Source organism: Stegodyphus dumicola, chromosome 4, assembly GCF_044657685.1.
Source record: "Stegodyphus dumicola isolate Sdum_Otavi_A_Nest chromosome 4, ASM4465768v1".
Classification (NCBI taxonomy): Eukaryota; Metazoa; Arthropoda; class Arachnida; order Araneae; family Eresidae; genus Stegodyphus; species Stegodyphus dumicola.
Genome location: NC_140771.1, coordinates 105222423 through 105246869, shown reverse-complemented (window position 1 = coordinate 105246869; position 24447 = coordinate 105222423).

Below are 24447 nucleotides of genomic sequence, written 5' to 3'. Positions count from 1 at the left end.
AATTTGAAAATAACAATTTATCTTCCAGAATGCTCTTCTTATTTTTTTGAAACTTTCTTTCATGGTTCCACATATCTTCAGTGGAGGAGTGCAAATAATGGCAAAAGTTTCTGCCACGAAACTAAATGGCCTAGTGGCTAAGATTTCAAGAAACTTAACGCACCTAAAGAATTACAATAGTTTGGCTCTTTGCACTGGTGAATTGGAGCGATTTATCTCTGTTTTTTTAAGAGTGTACTGCTCAGGAGAGGGATGAGGGTCCAAACTAATGTAATTGAATTATAAATATATGTTCTGTAAGTATGTGTATAATTAATTAAAAAGCAGTTTCACTTTCTGTGTATATACAGAAATTATGCTCAATTATGACTTGAGATATTGCTGAAGAAATTTTCATTTGACAATAATTTAAACATTCTTAGGACTTTAATAAAATAAACAGTATCTCAGTAAAAAAAACTAGATCTCGAAGTTTTTTAGACAAGCTCATCCATCGGCTTGCAGTAAACGAAAGTAAATGGTAAGTTCTGTTGAACATTCCTGCTTTCTGAGATTTCTTCAAGTTTTCAATCAATGATTAATTTTAAAGCCTGCTTCCATAAATTTTTTTTGTAAATATTTCAAATACTTTTGACTTCTGAATTATTGGCTTTTATATTATGTTTTCTATTAGATACATACAACATAAAAACAAACAGCAAAATAATACAACATACAAAATTTCAACGTTCTGAGGATATTCGTTTTTGAGTTATGCGAGATACATACCCAAATACGTACAGACGCCCCGAAAAAAATCACTTTTGCATCCATTTTAAACCAGTTTTATAATTCGTTTGGGGAAAAAGAGTCTTTTATTCTGTCCTTACCTACAGATATCGCGCAAAAAACATCGTAAAATTGCATTCGATAGCGATCAAAATGGATATTTTCGTTGAAATATGGTACCTGGAATTTTTCGTGATTAGATTACTTCCTTTACTTCGTACAAGGAAGTAAAAAGTATCGGTCTGAGAATTTAATCTGGCTGTCAATATATTTGAATTACAAAATGTAACGAACAGAAATATTTTAGGGATCTTTGGGGACTTTAAATGTCAGATAAAAAATAAACTAAACATTTTTCCTTTGCGATAGAATTATTATTGTTTATGTATGTTTCAATAAATATTTAATAAGCGAAATTTAAAATTTATTGAAAATATTTTTTATTTTATTAATAAAATTTTTCATTTCCTGAAAAAATTTTGGTCCGTCAGCTGTTTCCACATCATGCATTTGGCTAGCATGCAATTTGAATTTGAGATCACTTTCGTGAGGTCTAAGGCATTCATTCCGTGTGTTCTTTTGATGCAATTGTCAGCAAGATCAGCCAGCAGATAGAACTGAAAGTACAAATACCAGATGAGGGTGTGTTTCCGTCAAGATTCCTGATTGTTAATAATATGATGGCTTTTCAAAGTTACTTTAAAAAATAATGACATGTATTTCAGATATGCTAATATTATTTTAAGTATGTAATAACATTATTTTTGGAAGCAAGAGAGATTGAAAAATTAGCAACGCCTTCTCCGGGAATTGAACCGCGGACTTCTGGAATACGCGCCGAGCGTGCAGACCACCACAGCACGAAGGCATGCCGAGAAGGTGGGAGAAATACCTTATAAGTAAAAACTTAAAGTCATTGCAAGTAAGTATTTAATTATTCAGACTATTTGGCAGTTTTTATTTCGTAGACATCAAAATACAGGTTTACCTATTACATATCAATAATGCAAATATATTTTCAATATCGGTAATCTCATAATTCTTCGGCAGGTTATTTCATAATCCTTCCAAATTTTTGAAAAAGAATTTTGTTAAAGCTATTAATTTATTGCTTTAATATCTTCATTAGCACTAAAATGTCATAGCATATTACCACTAAAATATCATAGCATATTACGTAGGATGAATCTGATGTAACGTAGTACTGTTTTAAGTTTCTGTTTCGTGGTAAATCGAGTTGTTATTAGCAGAGTATATAAAAGAATTAAAAGTTAAAAGCAGAAAGATTATATTTATCAGAAGGAGGTTTGAAGTTTTTCAGTATTTTTTAAAGTGGCTTATGTTTTTCTTCATTCAAAACACCTTATATTGTTTCTGCTCATACGAGTACAGTTTTCGCATTCATTTCGCAGTTCATTCGCATTCATTTTGCAGAGTAGTTCGTTTCGCAAACTTAAGAGCACAAGAAGAGAAATTTTGCTTATTGAGGTCAAAATCTATGTATTAAACACTAGGAAGCATTAAAATTTGCTTACTCAAATTGCGAATTAAATTCAGTAAAAGATTTTATTCAACGTTTCTCATTTTCAGCTGCCATGTCTACACACACAGCAGTGTCATTCAAAGTTATTATAAAGTTTTTAAATTGCGATTCTTTGTTTAAATTTCATTTTGAAAGCTTGTAAATAATAAAAGTGAAAAGTTCTGTTAATTAAACTTTGGAGATAACTTCTGACACTTATCCAGAAAAACTGACATAATAAAATAAGCAACGAACTACAATTTAGAGAGAAAATTTCAATACAATCATCGAATTGCAAAAATCAAATGTAGAGAGGATTTCAGTTTGAAGTGAGCAAAGGAATATAAACAAAAATTCTTCTTCTAGTAATAAAAGATGTAAATAAGTTTTACAATAATCACAAAGTTTACTTTCGTCAGCCGTCTAGACAAAATAAATAAGAAATGCAAGAGCAGAATTTCTCCTCTTCTAGCTCTCATTTTAAATATTGGCTGAAATGCAAAGGGTGTGCATTATTTAATTACCGAATAGCAAAATTAAATTGAAACTTAATTTTACGAAGTTTGAATAATAATAAATAAATTTTTACCGATATAAATAAAATAAATATCGATATAATTAGTTCAAAGAATTTCATTTGTTCTAATTTTGAGAATGGTCGCAGAGAAACTGTTTGTTTACAGACGAAATGGTGTCATGCAGTGAAAAATCAATGTGTTGAATCCTCTGGTTATGGCAAACGCAGTCTCAAAAAACAGTTCAGAAGCAATTCCAACATAAATTCAATAAACTTCCGCCAACGGAGCAGTCAATTAAAAGATGGTTAAAGTTTCGAGAGATCGGACATGTTTTGCGTAAAGGCCAAACGTCAGTGATGAAAATGTTTCCGCCATTCGATATGTGATGTGCGCAGTTCCAGTAAATCCATTTGCCATTCGAGCCTACAAACAGGAATTCACAGGTCGGTTGTTTAAGAAGTTATTCATGAATAATTGAAACTGATTGCGTACGTATTGTAGATTTGTCAAAAAATCCAAACATAATGATCGAGACGTTTGCAAAAACTTTTCTGTAGATATACTTGACCTTATTGATCAGTTTCTTCATAAACTCGTATTTAGTGACAAAGCAACACTTTTCATGTTTCAGAAGACGTTAATCGACGTAACTGCAGGATTTAGCGGTCAGAAACCCGCAATGTCTAAGGTAAATTAGGTTAAAGTTAACATTTGGGAAACAAAAACTCATAACAAAGTGACTGGTCATTTATTTTTCTCGGAGCCATCAACTGATTTGGTCGATATGCTGAGATTGTTTCCTACACCAAAATTAGAAGTTGTTTCCTACACCAAAGTTGAAAAGGAAACTCTTTTTTACAAACAAGATGGGGGACTCCTGTCATTGGGCTATATATGTACGGGATTTCCTTGGTGAAACATTTCCAGATCGTTGGATTAGTAGGGGTAAAGCAATTTCATAACCGTCACGTTCTCTGGACGTCACACTACTCTACTTTTGTTGAGGATACTTATGAACCGAGTTTATGCTACAGAAATTGGCAGCAATTGAAGAATTAAAAAATCGAATTACCGCAGAAATACCGATTGTGACTTCGCAGGTGTTTAAATACGTCTGGAGAGCAATCGAGAACAGACCTGATTTCTCCTAGGAACTAATCATGCTCATATTGAAGTGTATTAACATAAAATTCTTTGAAGTGCTAAATAAAATTCAGTCAGTCTTTGTTCTCTATCTCTTATTCTATATTATTTAAATCATATCTTTAACCAGTCAATAAATTATAGACACACCCTATAGAAAACAAGAAATAGTAATTATGGATACTGGCATAACCTAGATTATGCCAGCTTGGATAATTTATCAGAGGGCAAAAAAGAAAGAAAAGAGAGTTTTGCAGAGAAAACATTTTCCACGGTTCTTGGTTAATAGTATCACCCTGTAAAACTTTATTACTGGCATTTCAAGAAAAGTTTGCTTTCTTTGATATGCACTCAAGATTTTTAATGCAACAGTGTTTATACATTTCTGTTAACGAAGATGAATGTAATCCTTTAATGGCTTAAAGATATCTATGGCAATTATAATCATTCATAAATGTCTATAAATCAGTGTAAAATAGAAAGAGAGAGAGAGAGAATGAAAGGGGGGAAGAAAACCAAAAATGGCGAAGTTCGCCACCTGCGGATGGATGCTGGAGCGGAGGTGCGGAAACAACTTTGTACACTGCTCAAAAAAAAGAATGGGACAGTCCTATATCTCCCGATCTACTGGGCCAATTGACAAAATTCAAATTGCGTTCTTCATGTCTTGAAAGCGCGACTTAGGATATATATTAGATTTATATATAGCACTAATCTAACATAGGTATTTTGACACAAAATCGGACTTTTTCTGAAATAACATACCAATTTTTTTACATATTTCGATTCTACGACTCAAATTACGCCTAAATACGAAATTTTGTAAAATTTGGAGCGAAATTTACGGAGAAATTCACAAATTTATGTTGGCACTTTTTTGTCAGATTGCGCCAAGAATACTTTACTTGGCGAACTTCTTAATAAATGGCAACCTAGTTTCCTTTCCCGTGAGAGGAAAAAAAGTCACCATCGTTCCTTTTTTCCAAATAATATTCTTTATATTATATTTTTAATTATAACTTATTATTTTAAGTAATTTTTTCTTTTTCGAATATCATTTTAATTGTTTAAGTTGAACTTTTTTTTTTTTTTTTCGAATAACTGTTTTAAAAATTTCTATTTACCTATTCGAACTGCGTAAATAATGGTGCAACGTTTATTTTTATTTATTTTTTTTCAAATAGTTTTCTTTATATATATATTTCGTCATAGTTAGTATTTTAGGTAATTTTTAAATTTTTATACTTTTATTTTAATTGTTTGTGTTGCATTGTCTCTTCAGATAATTGTTTTAAAATTTTCTATTTATTCCTTCGAACTGAGCATTTTAAATATATTTATTAATATCAATTTTCCAGAATTTTATTTTATTTATTTGAACTGCGTTTCTTTCGGAAGAATACTTTGTAACCCAGACTACGATGCGTTTGAAAACTGCATACTATATTAAAAGAGAAAATACAATAAAGCACAGTTTTACACGCCTTTCAATGTTTCGTTCAGAAAAGATATATATAAATAAGAGAGACGTATAACCGACATTTTAACTTAGGATGCCTTGCATACACTGCTTTAAACAGTTTTATCATTGCGGCCATTGCTTTACACAATTTTATCCTACATTTGGTTTCTTAAAATGTTATTCATATTTTAGTCAAATATTTTATTTTTGAAATCGCAAGAATCAAATATCATAAGATTGAAAAGTTTAAAATTTAAAAAAATACGAATACTAAATTTTACGAAAAAATTTATTTTTCTTCTCTTTTTCTTTAAGCATTCTGAAAGTATATTAAAAAGTATCCAACTTTTCGAAACATTTTGGTATTTCTGACAATCATTTTAAATAAAGTTGTCGCCTTCCATTTCATAAAGGCCCACAAACGGCCGAGCGGTATAGTCGCTGAACACTGGTAGTTCACTGCGGGATTCGAACCCCGGTAAACGAGCTGGTTGCATGGGCGTTTTCGTGGATTTTCTGATGTGTACCGCGTATGACAGCTGGTTTCCCTTAGAAAGTTCTTCACGAAGTATTTCGTCAGAGCCTTTATCAGTCTTTAGAGGCTAAACATTTTGAAGGTATGAGATGAAAGGAAAGACTGGTTTCATCAAAAGGTTTTGGTTTATTTAATTATGACAAAGCACACTACGGCTATCTGCCTAAGGGGAGGGATGCCTCCCTGGAGGACTTTCTAAGGGAAACTGGCTCGCATACACGTTACACATGGGGAAAACCACGAAAACGCCCGTTCGCGGGATTCGCGGGTTGCAGCCAGCCCGTTCGCGGGATTCGAACCGAAGACCGAACTACCAGTGTTCAGCGACTTTACCGCTCGACCACTGTTTCATCAGGAAGGGAAAAAAAACATCTTTAGGTGACATCCACATACATCACTAGATAAACTCCTGAATCTTCAAATAATTCGACTGAGAAAATCATGGGATTCTCCATTTATGATACGATATGATGTTCTATAACGTAATTTACACAACCATATAGTTTAAAACCAGTCGCTCTTCACTTTAATCTGCAATGATATCGTTTTTGTCTTTTCTGTTAACACAAGCTCAATTGATGGTATTTGCTGGTGTACACGTCCAAGTGTTTTCTCTTTGAACACCTAAATTCTTTGAAGTATCCTGAAAGTATATTCGAAAGCGTCCAACTTTTTGAACATCTTGGTATGTCTGACAGCCAAATTTCCCTGCAAATTTTTGCTTACTTTTCTCCCTAATTTTCTTCTTTCCTTCTACAGTTATTTTCAGTGCTCAGACAAGAAAATTAAGATTTTTCGACTGCTAGACTTCCATACATTTTGCATTCTTGTCAATTTTTTAAAATATCAATTATATGAATTGCGTTTCAGCTAAAGACAGCTTTTCATTTTCTAGTCATTTTAACTATAAATAAAGTTTAAAGCGAAGTCCAAAGGATAAATATTTTAATTAAAAGATTTTTGCTAAATGACAAAGAAATAAAACAGTCCAGCAGGGTTTGTTCTGTACCACCGAGTGATCCGATTCTTATATCGGCTGAAACAATCTAAATCATATTAAAGATCATGTTCTTTTATACAATCTATAAGAAAGAAAAATTAGCTTTTCGAGAGAAAAATTAGCTTCTTAAAACATTCTTTCTAAGAGGATTAATATAAAAGATTATATTTATATATATATTTTTAAAGCTGGGACTTGAACCAAACTGTCAATCATTTAAAGCTTTAAAATCTTTAATCTTTTAAAAACTTTAAAATCTTTTAAAACTTTTTTACATGGTGGTTATTATTAAAATTTCAATTTGAAATTGTCATGAAAGGAAAACTGCCAGACCAAATGTTATCAAACTTGGGAATCGTGTAAAGGAGTTTATGAGAATTTATTTTCCGCGGAAAAAAAAAAAAGAGTTCAAAAACTCACCACCAGGGTAAAAATGGCGTTGTCTACAATATTGTTAAATGAAATAAGACACAAAAACATCTGTTTAAAATGTGTTTAATATTTTCCGAAACGTGTTACAAAGCATGTTCAATGTAGCGTCCAGCATTTTCCGAAAGCAAGTTAAATCCTGTAACTGCATTCTCAACAGCAGCTTTTAGCATATCAGGAGGAATGTTACGGACATGTCAGTGTATCACATTTTTCATTTCTGCCAAATTGTTTAGATTATCACCATAAACAGTGCTTTTGAGATAACCCCATAGCCAAAAGTCACAGAGGATGAGGTCTGGTGGGAAAAGGGGAAGTGTCGGCTTATAAGACGTTCATTCGTGAAATGTTGCCTAAGTAACTGTGCGATACATGTGAGGTGCGGCCCAGCCCTGCATTAAAATCCTAGTATCTAAAATGCCACGTTAGTGCAGTCCGTGTATCACGAAACATTTTAACATTGACTCTAAGCGAGGTGCAATCACAGTGATCCAGCTGCCGACTTCTTTTCAGAGAAAAATGGTTCAGTTATGAAACCAGACGGTGTGGAATGACTGCTATGCAATCGAATGCAGTAGGAGAATGCAATGGAACTAGGCAGATAACATGAGGGATTTCTTTGGCACAAAACGATTAAAAGCGTTTTTAAATCTTCATGTTTTAGGGCCGAATTCAGGCTTCAAAAATTACAAATTAGCGATCTGTAAGAAAACGATTTCCAGATTGTACGCACTTGTGCGAGTGATTTGTGATCTCACACTTTCTAATCGCTAATTCATGTTTTTCACGGACGAATTTCTCACTTACACGGATGACGCACTCGACCTTTATCGAATTTAACGCTTTTAAATGGTAATTTGCCAACTTCAAAGTTTCTTAAGGGTATACAACATATTAAACCCGTGTAACAAAAGGTTAAGTTAGATTCCGGCCCATATTTCGTTTAACAATATTGCATACAGCGCCATTTCCCCCCTGGTGGTGAGGTTTCGAACTTCCTTTTTTTCGCGGAAAATAAATTCTCATGACCTCCTTTACACCATTACCAAGTTTGATAACATTTGATCCAGTAGTTTTCCTTTTACGACCGTTTCAATGTGGAACTTTAATTATAACCACTCTGTATATTATCAAATTTTAATTTGAAGCTATGCGTTATATGTATACCAAGCATAAATTTTTCGCTTTTATTGAAAATAAAGAATCGAAGCAAATATACTTAGGATAATGAACCAAAACTGAAAAAATTTCCCCCTCCCTCTAAAAATAAAATATTGAACTTCGACCTTGAATTTATTGGGTTATCGAAATATTTAATTTGACTATCTTCTAAGTCCTAGTTCCGACAACAATTCCGTCAAAAATTCCGAATTACTTAAGCTAAAGTAAAAGATTTAGTATATATTCATTGTATGTTTATAAAGTAATCAGAGTGTAATAAAAATAGATTATAGAATGTACGCTGATGCAACGTTTTGTTTGACTGCACAACATGTAATGAAAGGAAGGGCTTGTAGAGATCTGTTTTTGACAAGCCTCTAAAAGTAGATGTCATACTCCTTTTGTCTCTTCAATGTCAAAAAACTTTCCTTTGAGAGGCAACTTTAGTTTTTGGGAAAGAAAAAAAAAACCACAAAAAGACAAATTTGAAGAACATGCAGGACGATTAAATACACATACTTATTTTCGGAACACAAGCGGTTCTCCGACTGGTTATTGAATAATAAAAAGATGCATTGCCATGCAATACAAAATACTTTTTTTTGGGGGGGGATACGTTTTCTGACTGAAAACGTAAGATTAAAAGTCATCTGCTTAATTCACAGCCATTTACAAGTCAACTACTCGGGCAATTGCAGAATCGTTTTGATCCTGAGCTTGTAAGGCAAACCTAATATCACTGAATTTAAACACTTCTTTAAATCTTCCGAGAACGTTCCTTCTTTACCTCATATTCCAAGAATATTATGTGAATACAATTATTGCAAAAGAAATTGAATATTCATTTACACTACGGCTTGGTAGTTTACTAACGAGTTAACAAAACTTAAATTCTGCTTTTTGTGTCTAAGAATACAACCATATTTTAAATATTTACAAATAAAATATTAAATTGGAGATTTAATTGGAGCCTCACCAGTTACCTAGCATTTGAAGCTTGTTAAATACTAATTGTTTGTTGCGAAGTCTAACCTAGGCTGCATAGTTGGTTTTCGTAGTTTTCTAGGTTCTCTTTACAAAGGTTCTCTATGAAAGCATCTTAATCAAATAGCTCCCATGTTCTTTCTATGTTCAAATAACCAACTAACCTAGTTTAAGCGCGATTTCCAAGTGAAGTTACTAGCAAAACCCGAATACTCATTAAAAATCATGTAGGTTGCCAATCGGGAGTAACATGAAAGATACGGCGCAGATAATTGAATTGCTGTTACGGTACGCTGTTTCTAAACTTAGATGGTCATTCCTTAATTAAATAGCCCACCAGCGGCCGAGCGGTAAAGACGCTGATCACTGGTAGTTGGGTCCGAGGTTCGAATCCCGCGAACGGGCTGGTTGCATGGGTGTTTTCGTGGTTTTCCCCATATGTAACGTGTATACGAGCCAGTTTCCCTTAGAAAGTCCTCCACGAAGGCATCCCTCCCTTTAGGCAGATAGCCCTCGTGTGCTTTGCCATAATTAAATAATCCAATCCAATCCAATCTTTAATTAAATATAATTGATTTGTAACTTCTACTAGAACTGACGTTAAGAACTGAAGTGCAAATAAATAATATCGTGTGCAATCTTGATTAATATAAAATTAAAAATATTTTCACAGAAAAATATTTGCATTCAGACAGAAAGTTTTTTGAAATATTTGCAATTACTTTATAAGAAGGATTTATTAATAACTGTAATAATTACTTATTATATTACTGATGATTAGGATTCAGTTCTTGACAATTACATTCTAAAGTAGAATTTTAAGAATTATTAGAATTTTAAATTAGAATAATGAAAATACACTACGCACAAAAATACATTTTAGGATAAAAAATGAGTTGATTTTTTATGTTTTAAAACTTCTTGAATTCATTTAATAAACATCGTATCCACGTTGTTAATTGAATTCAGAATGTTGGGTGTCGTTTATATAATTATTCTTACTTGTCCACAGCATCTGCTGACTTATCCAGCGATTAAGTAGCTGCAGATCATTTCTGCATAACCATTGAACTTCCATTAATTCAGTCTCTAGAGGGCTGTATGTTTATATCATAATTTGACTTTTATACAAATGATTATTCTAAATCTTATGTTTCTATAAAAATATACTCTGCTTTAAAAATATGGATGATAGTACCAGCCGCTCTTTCAGCCACTTCAAAAGCATCAGTTTGTTTAGAAATAAATTGTGCAGTTAATGTCATAAAATTCAAATAAACATCAAACGAAAATTCTCAGTTTTAGACAATTCGATTTAAACGAAGTAAAGTAGCAGACGATAAAACGCCGAAGGTAAAAATTTACTCTTATTTATTAAAAAAAAAAAAAAAAAAAAAAAGATAAGAGAGAAATTTAAAAAAATATTAAAAAATTTATTTAAAAAATAGCTTTTCATATAGTACTAATAAATATTTATTACGCATCATTGAGGGAAAAAATGTCATATAATTAATTCTCCGTAAAATTTTACTTGAAATTTAAGGTTAAAAATAGCTGTGTCAATATAGTGTAACAAAATCCATAGACCACATTTGGCGTTATTATCGCTCAAAAAAAAGATGCCAAATTTCAAAACGCGAAAATATGTAAATTTGTGTATATCTTAGAAAATTTTGAATAAAAAAGTCTAATTTTTTGCAGATATATTTCAAATTATACCTACTTTAACATTATGGTAAAAATTTTATAGGTTATAATTCAAAATTTTTTTCGAAAAATTTATAAAAATTATTTAAAAATAGAAATTTAAAAAAGAAAACACAAAAAATGGGTAAATTTTATTTGGAATGAACATAAATTTCGAAATGTGAGAGAAAAAATCAAAAAAGTTTAATAAAAAAAAAAGAGATATAAATAAATATTTGCCAAATTCAATTAATATTGAGGAGGTAAAATTTTGAGAGCTAATATTTTAAAAACTACTCGTACGATTTTTACAAAACTTGGTATTCTGGCATAATTTGAGTCGTAGAATCGAATTATGTAAAAAAATTGGTATGTTATTTCAGAAAAAGTCCGATTTTGTGTCAAAATACTTATGTTAGAATAGTGTTATATATAAATCTAATATTTATCCTAAGTCGCGCTTTCGAGACATGAAGAACGCAATTTGAATTTCGTGAGTCGCCCCAGTAGAACACGGGAGATATAGCACTGTCCCATTTTTTTTTTTTTTTTTTTTTTTTTTTTAGCAGTGTACTTGTTTTTCACATTCTTTGGTGAGGGAATTTGCTAAATGACTTTTACTTTGGCAGGGTCTAGTTCAATTGCAGAATTTGTGATATAATGTCCAAAATATTTCACTTTAGAACAAGAAAAATGACATTTTTTTCGATTAGCATGAATTTTGAATTTTAAGAGTCGTTCAAACACTAAGCGCAAGTCTTCGAGATGCTCTTTAAAAGTAGAACACTTCACAATAATATCATTGAGATAAGTAAGAGTATTAACTTTTGATCTAATCCGGAAAATATCCATTAATCTTTGGAAAGTGGCTGGTGCCGTCTTCAATCCAAACGGTATCCTGGTGAATCTATAGACTCCAAACTGACATGCAAAGACATTTTTGTCTTTTTCTGGACGGTACATTTTAACTTGGTGATACCCTGATTTTAATTCTATGGTAGACATGTATCTAGTTTGCTTTGCATTATGAAGAAGTTCATCCATACTAGGCAGCGGGTATGGATGAGACTTAGTTATAGAATTCAGTTTCCTGTAGTCAATACATAATCGAAAGTCACCGTTCAGCTTGGGAACTAAAACAACGGATGCTGCACTAACGGTGACTCGCACTCTTCCACTTTGCTTGATGCAAGAAGTGCATCGATTTCTTATTTGCATCGATTTTATAAAAGTTAAATACTTTTCTCTTTCTTCTTTGTAGAATCTTCCTGTAAGAATTAAATTCTCCATTTTCATACGTAGCCTCCATATTCTTCTTTTAAGGAACAGTTGAAAGATCTGCGCTTTAGATTTACTTTTACTCTTAAATCGTATTGCTTCTTTATAAATTTCTTCTTCTGCATTGTAAATGCCTATTTTAAAATTCAATTCCTTTATGAATGCATTGTATTTCCCTGAATAAATAAATTTATTTATTATTATAATTTTTTATTTGACATATCTTAATATCACGATTTATTACAAATGTTCCATATGTATATTTAGAGGTAATTTTGAAAGTAGAATCCTTTAAATGATATTTATTTTTTAGCATTTGAATAAATTATATAACTTGACATAGATCTGTTCTTAGTCTTCCTAGTATTTGCATTGTTTTCGTGATTTTTTGTACTATATATTTTTGTTTAACTAAGAATTTTTTAAATGCCTTTGTAGAAGGCATGTTTATATGAAAATCTTTGGTTAACGGAGAGTTCGTGATACAGTGTTGAGGCGTTCCTGTTTGACCGCAAGTGCATGTATTGGTGTGTGAAATACCAAATCTTTCGAAATAGGTTGGAAATGGTCCGTGGTCTTTCGAGTTGGTGAGATTGCAGCTTTGCTTTGATTATTGTGTAAACAATCGTAAGTGTCCAACTTTTCTGCTAATTCTGCAGGCGAGTTTAAGTTCGGCCAAATGTCCAAAAAGTGATGTCTTATTTCTTGAGAAACTCTCTTTTTCATTTGGTCAGCTATAGTGAGCTGCTTCAAATCATCAAATTTTGTAATATTTAATTCTCTAAGCCAATTTTCAAAATAACTGATCAGTTCAAAGTAGAAATCAGGCCAAGTCCTTGTTGTTGCTTAAACTTATACAGAAACTTTAAATACTGATTAAGTACTGTTGTGGCTTGAACTTATACAGAAACTTTAAATACTGATTAAGTACTGTTGTGGCTTGAACTTATACAGAAACTTTAAATACTGATTAATATTTGTTGTTTTCAGAATTTTTTTGTTTTCAGAATGGCAACAAAAATATTATTCAATTTTTGTTGTTTTCAGAATGGCAACAAAAAGATTATTCAATTTTTGTTGTTCTTGGAATGGCAACAAAAGATTACTAATGATATTGTTCTAAAGAGGTGTTTACATTTGCTAAAAACGAAACAAAGATTACTTTTGATTTAAAACATGGATTGACGTTATTTGATGAAACGGAGTTGTAAAAATAAAGATTAATTTGGAGTCAGAGCCCATATACTTTCTGGTTTCTTTCGATGTAGAGCGAACAGTTGTCGGAATTTATCAGCGGTGAGCTCATATCTCTTTAGAAGCATTGCCTTCATCTTTTGGTAATCTCTTGACTCTTCTTTTGGCTCCCGAGCAATCAATTTTTCAATTTCAGTTGGCAACAGTACCACTAAATACGGAACCTAAGTTTCTTCTGGAACCTTTAAAAACTTCAGTTGTCTCTCGAAAAGATTTAGGAGCAAGGTCATGTCATTATCCTTAGGATCATATTCAAGTAAAATTCTCTTAAGATCTTAGTGGAGAAGGGTGTCTTCTGAACTTCACGTTGAAGTTTCAAGCGTTCGAATTCATAAGTTCGCTCTTCTTCTTTTTCTTTGGCTAATTCTTGAGCTATTCTTGTTCTTTTCTTTGGCTAATTTTAATTTAGCTTGTTTCTCTTTCTCAAGTCTTTGTTCTATTATATTAGTCAACATATTTTTCATACAAGTCTTTATCATAATTATCGGATTTCGTTATGAGTTCTTTTAATGTATCACTTTTAGATTGTCGGCCACGACTAAATCCAGTTCAAGGGCAAGAAGTTTTAAATTCCCTTTTCTCCCTCTAACCGAAAAGGACATTTTGCCTTTTGCGAAAATTAAACAATGTCGTAAAGTCTCAGTTAAAGTTCACACTATGACTGTTAAAGCTTAATATTCTGATTTTATACTTGTTTGAATTTTAAGTGCCTTTAAATTCGTCCTTCAGTCCTTAGGTATCATTGCTAATTTTTAGCACTTAGGTTATACAAGAGAAATCAACTTCGCAATAACTGGAAATAAACACTACTGGTTCACAATACTTCAAAACTTAGTAGCAATTATAATTCTAATACTACAAATAATCAAATATAATTCAATAGTTTTAAGTCAAGATTACTTATCTTAATTATACACATCCGGGTAGATGTTAGCAATGCATCTCTGGGGTAAGAAGGTCCATTCCTTTCATACAAGACAACAAAATGGCTATCATAGCACAAAAATAAATTCAACGCGTTCTGAAACTCTATACTGCTGCCGCGAGTTAGGCGCCAATTTTCTTTGTATTATATCCGCAGAAAATCAGTTAATCAATTAACAGAAAATGGAATTATATCAAACAGTTTAGAGTGTGACTTCAAACAATAACATCTCACTTCTGCAATTTGCGCGCGTTGAGCTAAGTATTTTCTCGATATCGTCGGTAGGGAGTGTTACCAACGATATTCATTTCTTGCAATGCAAGTTAACTAAATGAATAAAAAACTTAGTCGGAAGATAAAAACAACATAATTAAATCATTTTTAAAGCAAAAAATGCACAATTTACTAACATATAAAAAAAATTGAGCTCACGGAGACGAGCAACAGAGTGTATATTTACATTTGGTGTGGCTGATTGCCACCAAAAAAAAAAAAAAAAAAAAAAAAAAAAAAACAGAGGTGCACAACTACATCATATAGCTGTTCTATATACAAAATGTTAACGTTCTAAGGCTATTTGTTTTTGAGATATGCGAGATACATACATACATAAGCACGTACGTACGTACAGACGCCAGGAAGAAATCTTTTCTGAATCCATTTTAAATCAGTTTTATAATTTTTTTGGGAAAAACAGTCCTTTATTTTGTCTATACGCAGAGACGTCCCGCAAAAACATCGTTAAAGTGCATTCGATAGCTGTAAAAATGGATATTTTTTTTTAAATACGGTACCTGGAATTTTTCGCGACTACAATGCTTGCTTTATTTCGTACAAGGAAGTAAAAAACTTTTATTCGAAGCCAGTTACTTTCATTGAATTCTATGTATTATCTGACTTTATTCTACGGCCTATTCTGCGTTCTTCAACAACTAATGAAGAAATCAGCAAATCCAAAGGCATTCTATGTGTCAAGAAATCATTCTTCAAAATATAAGTGAGCATCATTCCAGTTCATATTACTAGGTACCGCGAAACAATAATATCAGTTGTATTTACCTTGTTATAATAAAGCAATAAGATTGTCTCTGTTTGGTTATCAGTGAATTATCAGTGAATGAGCCTTTCAACTTTTATCTGTACGTAAGGACAGAATAAAAGACTCTTTTCCTCCAAAAAAATTATAAAATTGCTTTAAAATGAATTCTGAAGAGAATTTTTCGTGGCGTCTGTACCGTACGTACGTATTTATGTATGTATCTCGCATAACTTAAAAAATAATAGCTTTAGAATGTTGGAATTTTGTATGTGGGATTGCTATAACATGTAGATGTGCACCTCCCATTTTAGTTTCAATCGTCCTCACCAAAAGTATATGATATACGAGGCATATTCGGAAACTAAATACCGTTTTGAAAAAAAAAAAAAAAGTAAAACAATTTTTTCGAATCCAATTTTATTTTTACATGAAAATACATGTCTTAAACTATTTTTCAACATAGTTACTGCCAATGATCAAATACTTGTCATAGCGAGTGACCAGTTTTTGTATACCATCGTCAAAGAAACTTCCCGCCAGTTTCGATAACCACGACTCCACAGCATTTTTCGTGTCATCGTCAGATCCAAAGTGCTTGCCTCCAAGCTCGCGCTTCATGTGCAGGAACAAGTGATAGTCGGACGGCGCCAAGTCCGGGCTGTACGGCGGGTGATCGAACTGCTCCCAATGAAACTGTCGAATTAACGATTGAGTGACACCAGCAGTATGGGGCCGAGCATTGTCATGGAGCAACACAATTCCTTTACTGAGCATTCCTCTTCGTTTGCTTTGAATGACACGCCTTAGTTTTGTTAAAGTCTCATAATATCGTGCCGCATTAATGGTTTCACCTCTGGGAAGAAATTCAGTAAGCAAAACGCCTTTCCTATCCCAGAAGACAGTTCACATGATTTTTTGTGATGACATTGTCACTTTGAACTTATGTTTTTTCAGAGAATGAGTGTGTCTCCACTCCATCGATTGTTGTTTCGATTTTGGTGTGAAATGCACACCCAAATTTCATCACCTGTCACAATTTGGTTTAAAAAGTTTTCTCCCTCATCACTGTACCGCGTGAGAAATGTCAGGGCACTACCAAGTCGCTTTGTTTTGTGAACATCAGTGAGCATTTTTGGAACCCATCGGGAACACAGTTTGCGATAATTCAAGCGGTCAGACACAATTTCGAACAAAACAGTACGTGAAATTTGTGGAAATGCCTCTTCCTTACCAAATCATCGGTGACAACAGAAGGCCGACCACTCCGAGCCTCGGCGTGGACATTTGTTCGACCTGCATTAAACATTCTTACCTACTTTCTCACCATTCCATCACTTATCGCGTATTCACCGTAAACTTCTGTCACTTGACGATAAATTTCGGCCGGTTTAACATTCCTCGCGTTCAATTATTTAATCACGGTACGAATCTCACAGTCAGCGGGAGAACTAATTGTCTTAAACATTTTGAATGTGCACAGCAAACTGAAAAGACAACTTAGAGCAACCAAAATGGCGACAATTGAAAGTCAGTGAACTAGTGCGCATGCGCGGGACGCCTACCACAGCGCTGCGACGGTGCTAGAATGAAACGGTACTTAGTTTCCGAATACGCTACGTAATTTACAATTTGTGCCAACAAGTGGTGTAAAGTAATGTTTTTTTTATCTTTCTAAGCAAGACAGAAAGTAAATATGGCTTCTTTCATTGCGAACTGTACCTGAAAATCACGAACACTACCTTCAAAGCTTAAGCATCGATTCAGAAAAGGGATCAGTAGTTCATTTTCATATTCCAGATAATTCTTTAGCCTACTGGCGTAAGGCTTACTGCCTTGGAAGTAGAAACAAAATAGATGTTTTTCACATTTAAATCTTCTTAAGAAATGAGCCCTTGAGTGTAGTTGTCAAACTTGGTCTCCATTTGGATGCATTTTTGTCCTCGCTATATATATCTCTTTCTGTTCTATACCTGTGTAATTGTAACTGTATCGGACCTATGTAACTGTAACTGTACATGATTTCCAGCAATTTCGAGATATCGAAGGCACTGAAAGCTTCTCGGCAAACGGGGGAAAATTATATTAGACTGGAGAGAACATCAGGTTTGAGTTTAGTTCAGAAATGAGTTCAGAGTTTAGCTCAGAGTATTGAGAGATCACTATGCTAACTCACGCATTGAGGCTTTTTATGCTGCTTTGTATCTAACGTTTTCAGTAGTTTGAAGTGTGAACTAAATTGTGCTCTACCATACGTAGAACAGCTATACGAGTACTTTTTAAAAAAAAGTTTCAGAATTGTAAAGTCTTTTATTTGGAGAAAATAAATTTTATCAAGCTATCATCGGTTCTGTGTGCATTCAACCCATTACTAATCCGTACGCACATAACAATATTATGCCGCTGGCCAAAATATTTTGCATGAATTGGATTGCAAAGTATGTGACGAAATGAGATATAAGGAAAAGATTTATATAAACTTTAAACTGTTAGTTATAGTCAAATAAAAAAACTGTCAGGAGGTAATGTATTATACAAGGTTTGGGTTTGATTTATTACTTTATCTGATAATGGCAAAGTACGATAGGGCTGTCTGCCTGAGAGGAGGGATACCTTCATGGAGGACTTCTTAGACTTCATGGAGAACTTCTTCATTTTAGAGCTCAGTGTAAGGTGTTGCATTTTCTATTCTATTATATTGCATTTTTACATTGTATTACACTGCGTCTGTTAACTGAGGCCCACCGTACTGCCCAAATAGTTGATAATTTCATTTAATTTTCTTTTAATTTTGCCGCTTCGAATAAGTTTGTCTTCCCATTTTGGCCAAAATTGCTCTGCCAGTGATCGAAGATGATTATTGGCTGCTAAGCTGCAAGTAAATACAAGATGTTTGGGGTCGCCGACTTTGCCACACTGATAGTATTCCGAATCTCCTAGCTCAAATCTTTTAAGATAATTTGGAAATGGGCTGTGACCAGTAAAGTATTGTGCTTCAAAGCTATTATAAGCTTTAAGTTGTAAGTTCACTTTCAGAAGAAAACCTATGAGTTCGTCTTCCCATTGCTATGTTATTCCCTCTGTCTTGCCACTCTTGCATCATTTTATTTTTTGTTTTACTCTTTAGCTTTGAAATCGGAAATTGTTTCCGGAATTTCTAATAAGTTTAAATCATTTGCTGCCAATTTATCCAGCTGATTATGCTTTCTCATTTCCTTGCAATCTTCTGTGCGCTGGAACACAGCGAAGTATTGGATGTTTATTTTGATGTAGGCTTAAAAGAATTTTTTTAGTATTATGATCTTGTTGGCTTTTACTTTTCAATCCCTTAATGGTTTTTAAACTAGATGCAGAATCATTGTAAATCACAACTTTTTTAAATGTTATTACTTACATAAATAATTGCTACTTTTAATGCGTCAAGCTCAGCTTGAAAGATTGTGTTGCTTTCTTCCTTCTTTTCCAAGTACATATATTACTTCTTCACTTCCCTAATGAGCAGAAGACACTGCCACCTTTTTCAGTTCCGTATACAGGGAGACATTATTTCTCTTTGGGGCTACATATTGCATTTTAATATCATTTAAAAGACCAATGGTCGCTGGATTATATAATGATGTTACCTTACAGGTTTTTCATAATTAGTTTGGAGCAAATTAAGATCTTTTAGAACTGGATCCATGTGAAACTGTTATCGCAGCTGTTTTGGACTTCCTCTCCATTACTAGGTCAAAAGGAGGCAACCCAGCCAACACTTGAAGTGTTGATGTTGATAGTGTTCTGTACCCTTAGGTTCATATCACGCACGCATTTGTTTCCCACGAACAACTGTTTCAGACAATTTTTCTGCCTGGTTTACTATTGAAAGAAAGGCGTACGATTTTTTCTTTCTTTTCGAAAAAAATTCAAGTTGTTCGTTTTCATCCAATCAGCTATCAGCTTGTCTGTAAACCAGGTTCCCCTGCGATCTATGGTGATTGGCTATTGTGAGAAAACAGGAAAATTCTTCCAAACAGTTGTTCTTCTGAAACAAACGGATGTGTGATAGCAGCCTTACAGATCATCAGCAACTGTGATCTTTGTTTGGCTAGCAGCAATTTTGTCATATCTGGTGTCTGTCATCCTGGATCTTCTAATTGCTACACCATGGAGTATGATTTTCTCTGTTATAACTGTGTACTATGTTTTTAAGAGATAGGACTGTACTCGCTAGCTCAAGGCGTAGCACTGAGTTGTTAAGCGCTACTACTTTTTTAAAATTTCTGTTAGATGTGGAATCAATGAAATCCTATCATAATTACAAAATCTAAGTATCTGAAGTCTGCAATGCCTTTAATAGGTGTACTAGAAAGTCGTACTGATCGGCTCCTTCTCAGAAACCCTTTTTTTTTCAAATTTGTAACAAATTTGTCGTGGCTGGTGAAATCTGAAGTTTATGTTCTTTTGCGCATTTTTCAAAAATGTCAAGATAATACTGTGTTCTTGTTTCAGCATCTTTTCTTTCAACTACAGCCAGCAGAAAATCATCAGCAAATGCTTTCAGATTGACAAGTTAAAATACAGGAAGGCTGTGTTTTCAACTAAACTGCCTAGAGTGGGCCCAATTCATGAACTCCGTGGACACTCTGTTTTAGGATTATGTCCCTTATCGTTTGTGATTTGGGCAACTTTATCCTGTAAATAACTTCTAATGATTTTTGTTATCTCTAGGGGACTGTTGTGATTATTAAGTCATCCAAGAGTATCCGGCTATCAGGTAGAATCAAATACCCCTTTAATATCTGTCGATTCTATTATAGTGTGACGAGCAGCCTTTCGGTTAGCAACTATAGTGTTCAGGCCATTTTTTTAATGCATGCTTCGTTGATCTTCCAGTTCGAAAGCCATAATGTTAAGGATGGATGTGCCCTTTTCCAGAAAGAAACTGAGGTTGGAAAAGATAACTTTTCTCAGAACTTTGCTAATAGTAGGAAGTAGACTAACTGGTTTGGAAGGTAATGGATCAAACGTATATCCAACGTTAGTTTTATGAAAAATCACCGTCTCTGCTATTTGCATTCCTTCAGGAAAATGTTCGAGTTTGCAGCAAGTTTGACAAAGAATTAATGCAAGCTTCGCAATATCTCTGTTAATGACCTTCGTGATCATACTTTCAAGGTCATCTGGGACGGAGCATTTTTATTAATTATTTTCTTATTATTCTTTCCATTTCTTTAATTGTTGGAGATATGATATCATGGGTGCTACTAATCCATTATGGGTTACAAAATATGTTTCGTAAAACTGCTTGTTGATGATCATCCTCTTCAGCCTCATCTGTTGCAAATATAGCAGTGAGAAATGTTTTGAATATGTAACTGCCATTATTTGCTGTTGGAGTTAAGTTCTCAATTATTGCAATGGTCCAAATGTTTTATTACATGCAACTTTTTGAGTTTGACCAAACGTTTTCTTGAGTAAAGCTATTTCTGTTCTATACATTATTTTTTTTTGCTGCTTTATTCATCTTGTTCCTCCGCCTGGGCTCTCTCGCGGAGAGTTCTAACTTTGTTCCGAAGAGTTAGAAGCTTTGAATTCCATTAGGTAGTGAAGTTATTCGGATTAGTAGTAGGAAGCTAGGAAGCAGATTAGAATTTATTTCCAGTTTTATTACCAATATTAAAACTGCTTTCGCTCTTAATATCTATTGTTGCTAAATTGTGTGCATGTTTTTTGCTCACCTTTATTACTATATAACAGACATGGCCAAACTGCAGCTCTCCGATACCTTAACTGCGGTTCGCGAGTTACCTGCGATCTTTTGCTATCTGAAACCCGATTTGTTTTGAATAAATATACACTGGTGTACAAAAATTAAGGACGAGACGGTTTCTTCAATATAACTTTGTACAAAAGCTTTCCAAATCAACACATTTAATACCGTAAGATCCCCAATACATAAGGACATGAGTAATGTAAGCAACACTTACTAAAAGAGAAATCAGAGGGATAAAAAGAAGCTTTATTGAAAAAGTAGCATGGAGCGCAATGCGACTGAAGGCCGAAACATAACTGTGATGGGTGTCCAGCAAGAAACATCCGCTCTTTAATAGGGGATATGATCTCCCCTGACTGCTTGTAGGTTTCACAGCGTCTGCCCATGCTGAGAACGAGGGTGTCAATGAGTTATTGAGGCATTGCTGCCCATTCGTCTTGTAGCGCCAATCGAAGCTCCGGAATCGTTACTGGTGGTACGGTACGAGCAGCCAAGCGTCTGACTAGAAAATCTCATACATGCTCGATGGGATTGAGATCCGGAGATCGTGCTGGCCAATCCATACGTTCAATATCCTCACTCTCTAAGAGCTGTTCGGCAGCTACTGTGCGATGACATGGTGCATTGTCGTCCATGAAAAGGAACTGCGGACCCATAGCGCCTCTAAAAAGACGCACATATTAAAGAAGAATCTCGTTACAATAACGGGTCCCGTTGACTGAACCTGCGTCGAAGATGTGAATGTCTGTACGACTACCAAGCATGATGCCTCCCCAAACGAAAACACCGCCACCTCCCTACCTGTTCCTTTCAATGATAACCGGTAACAGTTGAGGGATGATTGCGCTTCCCCGCTCTCTCCAGATGAGTATGCGATGAGAATCGCTACTCAGACTGAATCTGCTCTCATCTGTAAAGAGTACTTGTCCCCATTCATTGTCTCTCCAATTCCGGTGTTCCCGGCACCACAGAGAACGCCTTCTCCGATGGGCAGGCGTTAGAGGTACACACCGTACAGGGCGTCGTGCAAACAGACCACCACCGTGCAGTCTTCTGGCCACGGTAAAACGCGATATCGGTCGTCCAGTCGCCTGTGTCATGTGTCTAGCGATTTCTCCCGCTGTCTGCCGCCTGTTTCTTTTGGCCTGTAAGGCAATATACCGGTCATCTGCGGGTGTAGTTCCTCGTGGACGACTACTACTAAACCTCCGGATAGCTGTTCCTGTAGTTTGAAATTGTCTCCAAAGTCGTGAAACTATGCCTTGAGCAATTCCGAACTCTGCAGCCACACTTGTCACACTGCGGCCTTCCTCCAACTTCCCAATGATTCGACCTCGGGTAAAAGCATCCAGATGTCGTCTAACAGATTGATTATTCGCCATTTCTCGCTGAGGCAGCAACTCGGTGTGATTTTAACTGCTATACGGCGTGCAATCTCTTTGCCAGAAATACTGATCTTACACCGACAACATGCTCTATACTACTCAGACACTCTCCCATTATGTCTACCTGCATATCTGCGCATGTGCTACCGTACATCACCTTACTTAATCTCCTGATTGGTCTTTCTGTCCGCTCTGCTTCTTCGTTCAGCTGATATGCTAATTTTTCGACTTCGTCCTTAATTTTTGCACACCAGTGTAGTTCAATTTTTTAATGCAAATAGAATTTGAAATAGAAATCATGCAGTGCCCCATTTCTTTATTAATCGCTAATTTAATTTCTGATATTATTTATGTAAAAATTTGATAGATTTCAAACTATCCACTGTTAGCTTATCGGCAGAGCAATAAATACGTAAAACTACAAATAATTCCATTTCTGGTAATTACCATTCCGGTTATGTTACTTTTCGAACAGGTAATGGTCATAGGAAAACATTAATACGAAATTAATCTGAAACGCAATGCTAATATTTTTATTTAATTATTCGCATTAATATTTTTATTTTAATTTTACATCAGGCAGTATCTGCTTACATTCCTGTGTGATCCCAGTAATACAACAGCTGTGATCTACCTAGAAGATTTGCTATTCGTTGTAAGAAACTACTTTTATTCAGTCCTTGAATGGCGTGAGTAACTGCTGAAGAACCTTGTTTCGCCTTGCAATCCGTATAGAGCTCTTTTAATCTGTGGAAGAATTTTATGAAAATTTAATTTTTGGTGGAGTGAACCTTCAGCTTCTTCAGTGGTTAGGAGACTTGTCTCAATTTTCTTCAGAACTACTTCAAAATTAATTTCCTATCCCTAAGCATGCCAGGCATTTTTATGAAACTGCTTCATAGATTTCGCAACCATTCATAATAATATGCTTAATGAAAACTTTTCCCACATGAAGCTCTATCTTTCGTTATAATTTCTTGGTAATCCTAGGCAGAGATCATAATTTATTTCACATATGGTTGTGCATGATGAAATACTATTTGGAGTCGTGGCAAAAATCGGTGGTTTGACAAAGATTTAAATTTTAGTCAAAATATTTAATTTCCATTGTATCAAATATTATTATTCCAGATACTTTCACCTTAATCATCAAATGTTCATATCAGTAACGTTGCATCATCAAACAATGAGGAATCAAAAGAACGCAAATATCTCCCTTCTCCAAAGTTTTTGTCAAAATCGGCAAATTGATGTTGTGGAAATCTCTTTAGCTTGTGATATTTTCTTGTATTTTGGGATTTCATTTCTTATTCGATGAGCTTCTTTTTTTTTTTCTACCTATCACTAGGTTAGAGGCATTTCGCTGCTTTGCTGCCCGGCATATCTAAAATTTTCACCCCTTAATACTGCTGCTCTGCAGTTGCACCGGTTGCCCCGACTCTGATGCCAGATTCTAAACATTTCTTTTAATCTGTTGATGTTTTTTGTCTTTCTAATTTTCGATCAACATGTACGTCTGACACGTCCTTCATAAAAGCTTAGTAGCGAAATGAAATGTACAATGATCCATTGCTTGATCACTACAATTTTAAACAATAATTTGAAA